The following is a 15,539-nucleotide window of genomic DNA, read 5'->3' on the forward strand; positions in this document are numbered from 1 at the left end:
ACATATATATTGTGTGTGGGGGGGATAGCATTGTTCACTACAATCGGATGACGCGACAAGCTGTGAGAATAAATCTTTTACTTTTCCGATGATAGAAGTCAGACGATTCCGCCAAAGACGGTCGATTCTCTTCATCTGTAAATATCATCTATTTCCTTCTACACGTGTAATCATTTTGTAGTTTGTAGCAACTATTCATGTTTAATTAAATTATCGAGTTTTCCATAAATCGAACTAGTTTATTAGCCCCTAGACAGCCACCTAAGAAGTAAGTTTACAGACATCATATTCCTAGAGAGTATTACCGATCCTACATGCAATTTAAGAGAGGAGAAATTTTATTTCCTAAACAATATTGATTAATTGATTATATTATCTCCTAAGCTTAATTAAAGTAGAATTATTTTAAAAGAGTGAATCCATACTGTAAGTTATATTTTGAAAGATGTTTTGAAGTAATTTGAAAGTAATATGTTAATAATGTTTCAACGGGGACTGGAATTAAATAATTATGAAGAACAAATTTTCAATTGTAAAAGGAAAAATTAAATTAGAAGCATGTAACCATTGCCATTGATCGGAAATTAGTTGACTTTTCAAGGGGAACAAACCAACTCCCGTTCAATGAACAATAATTAATAAATAAATACGTAAATACGAAGATGTTTCGTCTTTACTCGAGTAATAAGGTTAATCCAAACCGGCAGTTCTAGTCAGGCCAAATACTTCTGCGAATAAAAGGGATTATGATAAATATAATATAAATAATTATATAAATAAAAGGGCGAATAAAAGGGCTGATACTCGAAGAACTTATTCTTATGAAGCATTTTAGCCAATTCAATTTTGAGTGAAAAGCAATTTCTGTAGAAAAATCCGAAAAAACTCGAGTAACCGTCCCCGACACCCTCTTGTTTATGCATTCTCTTCTATATTATATCTCGTTCTATATTATTTGTAAACATTAAAGATTGGAGATTGTCATTATGAAATAGAATTCAAAGTATAATGTTGAAATAAACATAGAAGATTACAAAATAAGATAAATAATGTAAACTTTGTAAAAACAAATAAAAAATAATATAAAAATAATATAAAAAATATAATAAGAACAGTGAATGTACATGAAGAAATAAAGGCCAGAAAAAGTATTAAGTATTAAGTAACTTACATTCTTTCTAGTGGGGAGTCGGCAAAGTGTTCTCTTCGAGTCTGACTCAGAAGTGTAGGGTGTCCGAAAAATTCTTCTACTTTAATTAAACTTATGAGATAATATAATCAATTAATCAATATTGTTTAGGAAATAAATTATTATTAACTTACTTTGCAGCAATTGCGCAAGTAGTAGTAACTTGTTTTCGCACTAAATGAATTTAAGATCATACAACATTATGTATATATATATAATTCGTAATTGGAAGGTAGATGTTAATGGCATATAAAAGAAGTCTCCAGTTTTTTTAAACATATTTTCACATCAACATAACTAAAAGTGCGTGTTTAATAGCTTCTTATATTTTTGAATTTTATAGGTGAAGTTTTTGCATCTCAGTTTTATACATATCCGCTACTATTAGCCAGCGTTTGTAGGGAAATTTTTCCTATCTGCCACTTTTCTTTTTACTATTTCAAGTGCTTTTAAAATAAGGTTACTACAAATTTAAAATAATAAATGCTATAGTTTAATACGAACATTTAAAATAATAAATGCTATAGTTTAATACGAACATTTAAAATAATAAATGCTATAGTTTAATGCGAACATTTAAAATAATAAATGCTATAGTTTAATAATGCTATAGTGCGAAGAACTTGATATTTAATAAGGCGGCACGTATACCGTTAAAAGAGTGCCCCTTTGGGCGTAATGTGAAATCTGAAAGCTTTCAGACATTATTTATATTTGTTTTTATAATTGTATCTTCTGTAAAGGCAATCACAATTAAGTGGAAGTGTAATACTCCGTTCGTTGCTTGCCTGATGCTGCTTCAATTTTGCTTAATTCGGCAGGTGCAGCTCCTGTTTTAGGACATCAACTGGCAGAAAAACGCACTCTTCCTTCCAAGCAACCGCGTCGTCTTTCCGATTTAATTTAGAAGCATGCAAATTGCAAAAATTTTATGCGCCTTTTACGCAGGTGGTGGAATGGGAAACGAAAAGCCGAATTCCCGTGATATTCTCACGTTAGCGGAGCCATCTGCCTGACGCATTACAGAAACGCCGAATTTTCCTATCCTCGTGTCTACCCAGATAATGGGAGCTCTCCAGAGCGCAACTGCAGCACCGGTTGGCTGCTCGTAAATGAAGTTTACTGGCCTCGCAGCTCTCGATAAACGAGATATATCAAATAATTCAGATCGGCTAAGTACTGCGCCGTATCGCCTATGCACTTTATAAGCGTCCCTTTCCCAACCGTGGGTCGGAATTTTATGGTGTAACGAGATCGGGTTCCGTTCATAAAGCCCTGGAACTCTAATATTGATTTCACTTGCCAGTTTACGCTTATAATTAAAGTGCTGGACAAGAAACGATCTATAGTTTTACACGGGGGATGCGAAGAGAGTTTTGGAATTAGCATGTTGCTAGCTGTCACGTTTATCTTCGAATTTCCTTTACAAATAATTTAAATTGGAGGAAACTGGAAATGCAATATAATAGAATCGGTTATAGATACTGAAGGCTGTAGACTGGGATATAAAGTTGCTGTGATAATCTGCTGTAGTGGCATTGCGTTACAGCAGCAGACAGTAAAGCGATACTGACTGAGACATGAAATCGTTTAAAGCTGGGAACTGAAGAGATAATTTCCTTTATTTTCTCAATTGCTCTGGACCTTCCTTTTAAATGCACAGTTAAGTAATTATTTAATAAATGAACGCTGGAGTTTTGAAGACTGTTTTAATTTAAATTTCGAGTGGCTTTAAATAGCTCTGAGGTATGATTCAAATGAAATTCTAAATCAAAGAAAAAAAGTAAGATGTTCAAAGTATTAAATGCTACTTTAAAATGTTAATAACTGTTTAACTGGCTAAAAAGTGAATTATTTAAGGGGTATTAGAAACCCCTATACCGACAATGTTTAATTGGCCATTTTCGATGTACCTTTACTCAAAATCTGCTGTAGATACAAGCTTGAAATTTTTTCTGTAATTAAAGTATACTTATCTGATTATACCGAAATGAGCTTTTGAAGCATTTTGAATTTTAGAGTAAATTACAGAATATTTTGTTAGGCATAGTAAAATTTAGCACTTTTCTCACACAAAAAAATATTTTTTTTTTCTAAGTTTATTACAAAGAGCTCATTTCAGTAAATATTAGGGAACCTAATAAATAAGCCATAAAAAAGACACAATAACACGCCGAATAAATACTAATTCAGAAGTCAAACAACAAAAATCAGCGTTATATTTACCAAAATATTTACCAAAATAGCGTCGCTGATTTTTGTTGTTTGACTTCTGAATAAGCCATAAAAAGTTTAGATACCTGTGAGTAGTAGTTCCTGAGAAAAGGTACATCGAGTAAAAAAAATCACGTTTGGAGAAAAACGCGCTTTTATGTAAAAATCCTCATTGATCAAAGCAGTAGATGACAAATTAAAACTAGATTTTTTTACAGTTCTAATTTTCATAGATATTAAAGAATGGTATTTTTAGAAAGATAAAAGTGTAGATAATTTGAAAATGCAAAAATCCGAAATCACAATTTTTTGAAGATTTTTGGGTTTTAACACCCCTTAAGAATTAAATGTTCAATTAAATGCTAAATAAATTCCATATGAAGTATAGTTTCAGATTAATATAATACTTAATGAAAATTCTGTAGGTTCTTTAAATTGTGTAATCATTTCCAAAACACAAACGTAAAGGACGTATATTACGTACAATTCCAATTATTCGAACTCCGACCATCCGAATTACTTTCAGAATTTCAGATTTTTTCAGAATCAACCGAAGAAGAGAAGGAAAGGGAGAAAAAGGAAGAAGAAGCTCGAGAAAAGTAAAAGGAAAGAGACAGCAGGAAAAAAAAAAAAAAAGCATTCTTCTGAAAATTCCTAGGTGTTCAGAAGTTAGTACTAAGGATACAACAGAATGGATGGTGTGTGATTCATCAGACCCTGACTTTCAAATTCTAAATGATGATGAACTTATTGAAAGTGTGAGAAAAGATAACCCTAATGTCGAAGATGAAGCAGACATGGGACCATCAGCTAGTGAAGCGTCTGCCGGCCTTGAAACTGCGTTGAAGTGGATGGAGCATCAGCCCGGTGTGACCACATGCAACTTTTCATTATCAAACGGACACGCGAACTGGCTGCCCGAAAACGGATGAAGACAGTCAAGTAGCCTATTTTACCCGAGACGTTCAGCAAGCAATGACTTTCAACACTTGCAAGTACTGTACAGTACGCTATATAATATGCACGTAAAAATGTCGTTTTTTCATTTTAACTAATTAAAACCTCTTTTTCTTTAAAAATAGTTTTTTTCTCCCATTTTCAACGTACAGTATTAATTAAAGTGTACGTAGACCCTTTCTTCGGAAAAAATCTATTTATCCGAATTTTTGATTATCCGAATAGGGTCCAGTCTCAATCAATTCGGATAATTGGAACTCTATTGTATTTATCTGCAGAACTAAAAACGTTTTCATAATAAAAGTTTTCATTAACATCAATAAAATCTATTGCTTAGGTACTTTTACTGTTTTTCTCGTCCTTATCACGTGCCTTCGTGGTGTAATTAGACTCAGATCTAGTTAGCAATTGGGGAGCCTAGAATTCGTGCCCTGACGAGCGGTAAAGTCGTTAAACATTGATATTTCGCTCTGAGCTCGATTCCAAGCAAACTGAACTGCATGATCGGTTTGGTGGTTTTTCTCATGTGTAACAAACGTGTATACGTGTCAGTTTGCATTTGAAAGACCTCCACGGCAGATAGCCTTTGGGGGATTTACCATAACCAAATAAACCAAACCAAAATACCTCCCCAGTTTTTCAATACAAAAGTCTATCAATACAAAAAGAGGCAAGTTTAAACATTTAGAATGGAGAACTATTGAGAAAACATAAATACAAATGACGTTTAAAATAATACAGAAAAGAGAGAGAGGGCGGGAAAGTGATTTTGAGAACCAAGTTGAACACTCCTATTCGAATGAACATAAAGTTAAAAATACGAAAACAAAATGAATTTTATTTCATAGTGAGCGTTAGATTATTTAAACAAATTAGATTATTGATCTGTGGTACGCTACTTGAGGACTGCTTGCTTAGAAGAACTTACCTTCGTGGTTCAGCATTCTGAAGAAGACGAGGTCCTCAGATTGTCCTTCCTTAGAATGCCTAGCTCCTCATATTTACATGATACACATCAAGAAAGCCATAAAAACTGGTTATTTATTCACTATGGTTTATGTACATATATAACAGCTGGAGGAATAATATCGTTTTCGCATCACTTTCACATTACGAAACAAGTCTTATTGTTCTATTTCTTTTTTTTTTTTTTTTTTCTTATTCATTCGTATTAGTTACTTATTTGGAATATTTCTGTTCTTTTTCTTATGATGGTGGACAGAATGATGGCTGGATTTATCCAAAAAGGTCTTTTAAATCCTCAAAGATTCTTCCAAATTTGGCTGTATATTTTACCATCATTATGTAATTCGATTTGGTTTTTCTGTTTCTTATTTTCTATTTATGTATGATTTTATATCGCTTTGTTACTATTTACTTTTATTATTACTTATGTTTTTGTTTAACCCTTTTTTATTTTCGACATTCATGTTCATATTTCCAGTATTTATAAAATTTCTGAAGTGTGAATTATATGTGCACAAAAATATACCGATTTCTCTCGTTTTATGTTTTCTGGCATATTTATATTTTGTATAAATTATAAATAAATATCTAATTTAGTACATAAATATTATTTTAATTATTTTTCTGTGTGCTTTTAGTCATTGAAGAATTATGGTTTTTATATATATTTTTTAATTTGTGTGCATTTTTCCTTTTAATTTTCAATTCTAATAATTCTATGTTTTGTTTTTGTTCTTTTATTATTTAATTTTCTAAAATTTATTATTTTAATCGTTTGACTCTGCAAGGTACAAAAAGAGAGATAATCATTAAATTAAATATGGTCCAAATTATGCTATGTTTATCATGCTCAAAATCAATTAAAACCGAAATAATGATAAAAGCAACTCATTAAGAGTTCGCCTTTTGCTACTGTGTTTAATGTAAATACGTATAGTAATAAAAGATGCTTAAATCAATATTACTACCTCATAGAAAGCAAGTAGAAAAAAACTACTACAGAAAATACAAGAAGTAGAAGAAGTAAAAGAAATGCAAGAAACTGCATTTCTGATTCAGGCTTTCGATTAATTTTCTTTAAGATAATTAAATTTGAATAATCAAAATTCGCTAGAAAGAAATTTTACGCAAATTACATCCAAAATCAGACTTGCACTAACATGGTGGGCAATAACAAATAGAACAGCTGGCAAGCCAACTAAGCACATGTGATTTGTTGTGGATGTGAGTAATTGTAATTTTAGTAATTTTATCACTAATTCGTATCTTTTGTAGTTCTGCACAATTATACGCTCTCTTTCTAGACATACGTTTACGAAACACATTTTATTTAAAAATGCAGAAAAAATAAGCGAAATAAATAAGTTAAAAATTTTTGTTTTAATCGTATATTAATTTTCAATGTACATTGTGGAAAAAAATAATAAAATAAAATAAGATAAAACAAATAAATAATTTAGAAAAAAGGGACATTTTTATATCTCCCGTTTGACTCTGCCAATTGACAAAATTCAAATTTCGTTTTTCACGTCTCAAAAGCGCGACTTGGGACATGTATGAGATTTATATATATATCATTGTTCCAATATAGGTATTTTGACACAAAATCGAACATTTTCTGAAATGACATGCCATTTTTTTTTCCATATTTCAAAGACTCAAAATATTCCAAACTGCCAAATTTTGTAAAAATCGCACGACTAGTTTTTTTAAAAATTAGCTCTCAAAATTTGAGTTCTTGAATTTAAGTGCTAATTGAATTTGATATATATTTATTAATATCTGTTTTTATTAAACTTATTTGATTCTTCCTTTCATATTTCGAAATTTAGGTTCATTCCAAATAAAATTCTCCCATTTTTTATGATTTATTTTTTAAATTTGCATTTTAAAATCGTTTTTATAAAGTTTCCGAGAAAATTTTAAATTATAACCTATAAAAGTTTTGCCGTAGCTTAAAGTAGATAATGTATTCTTGCATATATACAAAAAAATTAGAGTTTTTATTCAAAATATATACTTGAATTCACATTTTGGCGAGTTTTGAAATTTAGTGTATTTATTAAAAGCGATAGTAACGGAAATGTGGTTTACGCATTTTGTTAAAATTATTTGAAAGTGTTGAACGATAACTTTTTCCGCTCGTGTTCAGTGAAAAAAAAGGTAAAGAAAGTAGGTTGCTAGTAAATTAAGAAGTACGCCAAGTGAATTATTCTTGGCTCAAATTTCAAAAAATTCGCCAAGATAAGTTTTTAAATTTCTCGCCAAAAATTACAAAATTTAATTATGAAAAAACTATCTGAGCCGCAGAATCGAATTTTAAAAAATTCGCCAAGATAAGTTTTTAAATTTCTCGCCAAAAATTACAAAATTTAATTATGAAAAAATTATCTGAGCCGCAGAATCGAAATATGGAAAAATTGGTATGTCATTTCCGATAAAGTCCGATTTTGTATTAAAATACCGCAATGCTATATATAAATCTAATATATATCCTAATTCCTCTGAATTCGACTTTCGAGACATGGAAAACGCAGTTTGAATTTCGTGTCGCCTACTAGAACGGAAGATATAGATTTGTCTTTTTTTTTTTTTTTTTTTCGCAGTGTACATTGCTTTGTTATGAATGTCCTAAAGTATACATATTGTTACGATTGTTTTATGTATGTGAATAAGTTTAGTGAAATTATATGTGATATTGCAGTACAGTAAGACCCCGCTTAACGCGGGGGATACGTTCCATCAAAGTAGAGCGTAATGCGAAACAGCGCTAAACGAGCCTATCTTTACATATAAATATTGGGGTTAGGGGAAGATGGCTAGGAAATTGGTTAGGTATTAAATTTAAAAAGTATGTTTTTTTAATAAAAATAAAACCAAACATTTATTTCTTAAAGTCCAAATTAATACCAAATTATTATTTCTTGCAAAAATAAAAACAAAATATAAATAACAAAACGAATATTCTTAAAAAAAACAAGTAAAATTCTCAGTCAGTCATATTTAGTTAGCCTTCCGCGTTTTCAGTGTTCTGCCTTTTTGTGACAAAAGCATCTAATGTTGTTTGCCTTTTTCTTTTGCGTTGGTCTCTTAAAAGTTCTTCATAAACGGATAGAGCATCTCTAACACCACGCCTTACTTTTGAGCTCCTGTCAAAATTCGGATCATTTTCAATGAATTGATCCATTATTTCAGTTATGGTAGACAAACTCCTTTTTACAAACGCCATCGAAAGTTCTTTTTGCTCTTCTTCTGAATCACTGCTGTCAACATTTTTGTTTTCTTCTTGTTCAGTTAATTCCTTGAGCTCATCATTAGAAAGACTAGCCGCTGCTTCTTGAATTATTTCTTCGACATCTTCCACATTTACCCCTTCAAAATATATCTGTACAATACCGCACCAAACAAGAAATACAAGTACACTCTTTCGGATATGTATTTGAAACCTATCGCTGCATAATATTTCGGGGAATCCCCGTATGCTGCGAGCGATTTCGAGGAATCCCCGGGTTGAAATAAAAGAGCGCTAAACCGAAACAGCGCTAAACGAAACAGCGTTAAGCGGGGTCTTACTGTATTTTTGTTCTATAATGTTACATGAAATGATTGAAAGAGACGAAGTTCTAGCAGAAAAATTGACATTGCAGGAGAAAGTTTATTTAACATTGAGGTAAAGGGATATCTTTCTAAATTTCCGAGATAATGCCAAGCTGGCGATGGTTTTAGTGACTAATTTTTGTCGCCACATTTGGCGAGCAATCACTAAAAGTCGGCAAAATTAGCGACAATGTGGCTACATTTTGGTCCGGTACCTGTAATTGGTATTGTATTTGGATAATTGTAATTCATCCCTATTCGTAACTGTAGTCGTATCCGGCGTTTATATACCTTCCAGTAATGTTAAGAAATGAAAGTCACAAGAGTTTTCTCAGCAGTCGGGAGAAAACTATAATTATAAGAGCTGAGAGAGCATCTTCGAACTCAACTTTTTCTTCAAAGTATATGGAATTAATGAACTTTCTGCACACTAAGAACACTGCTTATGCATTATACGAATTCACACCTCTCCAAGAAAAATAAGGACTTTCAGTTTTTTACCATAGTTATTTTTAAATTTACCTTTTTATGCAGATATTTTTCAAAGCCGATGAGATAGCTGCATTCACCCTCGTGACCTCTGAATTCGACTTTGGCTGTAACTTCAACACTGTTTTTCCTTTATCACGTATATAAATGTACATAGTTTATACTTAACCAAGAATTTTATTATCATATTTTACTATCATGTATGCTCCCGATGGCCACACTGACAATGTAATCATTCACTCTCTCTACATCATAATTTTCTGTACTCTGGACTTGTTTTAAAAATGTCTTTATTTTCAGGATTAACCTAGCTTATGACAATTGGCAAAAGCCTGCAACTCCAAGTAAGCTACGTCCAGTATACGGTGGAAAATGCAGTGGAGTTTCTCAGAAGCTCTTTAGCTCAACGTTGAGTGCACAGTATTGAGAGATCTGCGTGTGGCCTTCGTTATTTAGATGCGCTTTGCATGTCTGTGTTTGATATTCTTAGTAGTTTGTAGTGTAACCATCAACTGTACTCTGTTATACTGACATGAGCTGTACGAGTATTTTTGTGGAAAATTCTAGAAGTGTTTCCTTTGGTCAAATAAATGTTATTGTCTATTGTAAATGCATTCCATCTATTACGAACTCGTATGCACTCAACAATCTCTCTCTCGCTGTTTTTTTTTCTTTTTTTCTTGTTCGATGGATGTAATTTTACTTTTTCTGATTAGAAATATTTTAAAGTAATTTTGAACTGATTTCAATCACATTTATCTTTTTTCTGCAAATTGTTACGAAATGTCCAGGCGCGGTAAGATGACTTCCCCGCAAAGCAGGTTTAGGGTTGCTATAAAATGGAAAAAGAAGGCAGGGTTGCCACATGTGGCGAGAAATCGCCCATTTGGCGACAAAATTGGCACTATGCCATGGACGGATGGAGAACCTTCTGGAACGAATTTTCACCGGTTTAGACCAGAATGTTCTCGAACACAAGCCAAAAGCTATATAAACTCTGCTGGTACGGGGAGAGTCACTGTGAGATAGTTAGTAAGTGTCCATCGAGTTGACAGTCGGTCACGAGTGTCGAGTGCACCGAGTCTGTTAGTGTATCACAGTTAATGCATCGTCAAGAGAGTGTGTTGAGCTCCGGGAACGACTGAACCGAGGAATGTCGGGAACTCTACTCTAGTGTATCGTCGAGTGCATCGCGAGTTGTAGCGTGGAGAGACTTGAGAGTACGTAAAGTTTCGGCAACGATCGAGCAGAGTCGGGAGCTGTACTCTGGTGCTTTGCAGTGAAGCTGTCTTCACCGTCATAGCCTAATTGAAGGCTGTGCCGCTGATTGTTGCAGCGTGTGTATAGTAGTTCTTCGACGACTGTAAAAAACGTGTTTTGGAGCTGTACTGGTCAATAAAGTGTGTTTCGATATTTCATCAAGTGCTGTTGTCTTTATTCTCTCCAAATTTCTACGAACCTCGTACGTGCATAACGTGTAAAGGAACAAAATAACGTAACAATATTAAGAGTATTAAACCAAGTAACTGCAAAGATTTAAAAAATTATAAAAACGAAGTAAACAGATGTAAAGGAAGGATATTTGCAAGAATATAATACATAGCGAATGTAAGGGAATGATATTTGCATGAATCTAGAAGATTATTTCTTTAAGGACGATTGCTCAGCGTATCCAAAAAGCGATAGAATTATTAAGTAGAGATTTTAGTATTATTCTATGTATCGTATATTATGAAACAAGATCAATGTATTCCCTTATAGGGCCCATGAGGTATTGCCCCGGATAGTTGCGGAGTGTGGAATAGACCCGAATAGTCTAAGTAAGCCGCACGGGTGTTCAGACTCTGCTCTCAACTGTCAACTGTCTATGTGATATTCGCGTCCGGGAGTCGAAGAAGATAACTCTCTTGCGGGTTGGTTAGGATCTGTACCTAGGCAGCCTCGACACCGAGGGGTGTATAAAATCAGTCTTCACGGGACTAGAATTATCGCTAGCGATGGTAGGATCAGCCTCGGCAGGGCCATATGGCTTGTCGGCTGCCAGGCTGTCGTCTTGCGCTACATGATGGATATGATTAAGAGGATCTTTGGGAGTTTGGCTGCATTAAATCCTCTCAAGGGGGATTGACTTCGTGTCAATAACTACTTATGATCACCTTATCATCTTGCGAATTTTGCCATCGGAGGGGTGACTCGTGTCACAAGCTGTCCTAGCGAATAAAAATCGACTAGACGAGGTATAAAGCTCGGAGTCGACCCTAATGGCTGCGCCTACGTGGACTGTCTCTCACGGGCTGCGCTGTATCAAGTAGGGAAGACTGTCTCCCACCTAAAAATCTAAACTAAATATTGCAAAAATCTAAACTAAATATGCCCACTTTAGAATATTGTTGCGTTTTTCTTTTCTTCTTCTGCCACCAGTTGTTACGTTATTTTCTTCCTTCACGTTCGCACGGGGTTTGTAGATTCGGAGTGAATAGCGACGACACTACTTGATGAAGTATCGAAACACACTTTTATTTTCCAGTATCGTCATGACAGCTGACAGCTTCAAAACACGTACAGTCGTCAATGAACTAATGTAAGCATGCTGACAAGATCAGCGACACAGCCTTCACACTGTCAGGCAATAACGGTGAAGACAGCTTCCTGCAAAGCACCCGACTCTGCTTGGTCGTTCTCGGAACTCCACGTAATCCCGAGACTTTCCACGCTACAACTCGAGATGCACTCGACGACACACGAACACAGCTCCCGACTCTTCGGTTCAGTCGTTCCCGGAGCTCAACACGCTCTCTCGACGATGCACTAATCGCGATACACTAACAGACTCTTTCGGTGCACTCGATGATCCACTCGGCACTCGCTGCCCGGCTGTCAACTCGATCGACTCCGAAGGGATTGACTCGCTAGACGAGACACACTAACTGACTGCGGACTAGCAGGGTTTATAAAGCTTTCGGCTTGCGTTCGAGAACATTCTGGTCCGAACGCCAATTTTGTCACAAAAATTGGTATTTCTCGCCGAATGTGGCAACCCTGCCTACCATTGCCATTTTATGGCAACCCTAAAACTGCTTTGAGGGTAGCCAACTCACCGCGCCTGTACATTTCGTAACAATATGTTTTCGGACAAACTTGCATTCCGTTGTATTTATTTTACTGTTTTACAAATCAAAAAAATTTACGGACTTAAAAAAATTCCAAAATTAATAAATTTTAAAAATCTGAGAATACTTTTACGATTTTTTTCCTCATTTATCGTTGATGCGCTTATAATTGAATACCCGCCTTTTCCATTAGCATACTTTCATTTTTTGTTTATTTTCTTTGATGAAGAGTTTTATACGAAATCAGGAGAATGCAGGTAAGTCAAGAGTTAACTACAGCACTTAACGGCTGTTACCAGTGTTACAACACTAACACCCAGTATTCTATCTCAGGCAAGCAACTGAATGTCTCATTCTGTGAAAATCGGATTGATGAAACTCCACTAATTCTGGAGATTTTAAAACTTTTTGTACAAAAAATTACAATGAAAAATTATCTTTCGGAGAAACAAAAATGGAGCTTAAAAACATTGGCATCGAGGCATTAATTACTGTAATGGATGTCAGACGAATGAAAAAAAAATAATGGTAAGGCGTTATGTATGTGCAGCCGATGAAATGCAATCACTGCAATTCCGCATTTAATTGTTTTAATATATGATGCAAGATAAGTTATGTTCCTCGCCTTTCCCCTCCCCTTCTAAAAAAGACGAATTTGCTTAATTTAAAATTAATTTGATAAATAATGTATCAATTTTGTTATTCTTTTACGGGATAATTTATTTTTAATGAGAGTCTTAAATCATAAATTGTAATTGTTCTGTAGTGTAAAACAAAAGTTACACCAGAGGAATTCTCAGAGTCTTCGAGGTCGAAGTTCCATTTTTGAACATGACAAACTCTTTTCTTTTTTGCAGTTCTTTAAGCATTGCACTTTCTCCATACACTTCACAGATCTCTCAGGTAGCTTTTGAAGCATTGGCGCTTCGATTAAATGGCAAAAAGAAGAAGGTGTCGAAAATGCTTATCTCATTCGACTTGACACTCCATTTTAATGATCTGAAAAATAACAAAAATTAGCTCAGGCAAAAAATTCAAATACGCCATCTTGTAGAGGAAAAGATTCTCTTTCGAATAACATAAAACATTACGCCAATACATTTTATTTTTACCGCGTAATTTTAAACACAACATAAACGGCCATTACTTATGATTCAACCCAGTATAAACCAATACCTTATCTTTTGTTGAACAGCAGCGCTCTGAGAACTGTGTAAACGAAACTGTAAGTAAGTTTATTTTATCTCATTGAAGATACAATAGACACCTTTACGTATAAATGAATACCAGTAGCAATACGTATCAAAGCGATGGGATGATATATTCGTTGTAGCATAAGATAACGTAATGTACCATAAAACGCTCTAAAAAGTTTGGAAAATGTCCGCTAAGAATGTTCCTCACGTTAACAGAAAAATTGGCCTTTTTTTTTAATAACAAAATAAAGAAAGTCCATGAGCAGAGTTTAAATATCGTTTGGTGACAATCCTTCTAAGCAAACTGTTTATTATATTAAAAAGAAGAAAGAAAGCAAATAACTTGCCTGTTCAGAAAAGGCATTACAGACATCTTTGTCTGTACGGAATTCCTTTGTATATTTGTTTTTTCCGGCAAAGAAATACTTCCTTGGTTCAAAGTGATTTGTTACTGGTTAGAAATTTTAAAGTGGACGATAAGTATATTTTATAATTCTTTGGTGTTCCTTTATAAGGTATTTCTTCTACTTCCCTAGCATGCCTTCGTGGTGTAGTGGTTCTGCACACTGAGCCGGTATTTCAGAGGTCCGTGGTTCGATTCCCGGCCAAGGCGGTTGCATATTTTTCATCTTTTCTACTTCCAATTAACCTAATGACAAGTGGAGCCCGAACTAAAAGGGTTGCGGATGATGATTCTCCTCAGCCAGGATTTGGCGATTGGGTCCCCTAGAAACTCCAGTCACCCTTTAAAAGGGAGAGTATATAAGGTATTTCTCCCGCCTTCCTAGCGTGCCTTCGTGGTGTAACGGTAGCACGCTGGGCCGGTATCCAGAGGTCCGTGATTCGATTCCCGGCGAAACTGTTTGCTATTTTCATCTTTTCTACCTCTAAAAAAATCCTAATGACTCTACAAATGGCGCCCGAACTAAAAGGGTTGTGGATGATGATTCTGCGCACCCAGGATTTGGCGACTAGGTCCCCTAAAACCCTAGTCGCCCTTTGAAAAGGGGAGTATATAAGGTATTTCTCCCACTTCCCTAGCGTGCCTTCGTGGTGTAACGGTAGCACGCTGGGTCGGTATTCCAGAGGTCCGTGGTTCGATTCCCGGCGAAGGCGGTTGCATATTTTTCACCTTTTCTGCTTCCAATTAACCTAATGACTCTACACCTTAAGTAAGAAAGTGTCCCACTTAAATACAGATTTTTTACATACGAACATATGAAAGGTGGTAAAAATGTTAATGTTTAAACTTGACAAAGACATAAATAATCATAGAAATATGCCAGCCATTTCCTGTTTAACAGGTGTTCCTGCTTTATGTATATTTCATATAAAGTAGAGATTCTTAATTATAGTCAACAAAGCAGTCTACAATAGATAGCTCTACAGCTGAAGCGACCTGACCTATATAAATATTGGGCCGTCTGACAGATATTAATATATCCCCAATATTTTTCACTTACAATGAGTATTTTTTCTTTAATTTTTCAACGGAACCTTTAATTTATCTCAGTTTTTCGGTGGAACCCCCAATTACTTTCCCAGATTCCTGTTTGGGAAATTCCGATGTGATAAGTTACATGACCCATCTCTCTTGATTTTTTATAACTAATGTACTTGTTCGCAGTACTTTAGACATTTTACTGGATCTTTAGTATTTAGTTACTTGCTGTGTAATATATACACTGCAATTAAAGTATTTTTTGTGATAATTATAACACAGACATCCCTTCGGAATGATGATTTATGATGGATAAGATATTGGTCTGCCTGTCCCTATAAACAGATCAAATAATAAAGGGGGAGTTTAATTTAATTTAT

The sequence above is a fragment of the Stegodyphus dumicola genome, chromosome 6 (assembly GCF_044657685.1).
Source record: "Stegodyphus dumicola isolate Sdum_Otavi_A_Nest chromosome 6, ASM4465768v1".
In the NCBI taxonomy this organism is placed as follows: Eukaryota; Metazoa; Arthropoda; class Arachnida; order Araneae; family Eresidae; genus Stegodyphus; species Stegodyphus dumicola.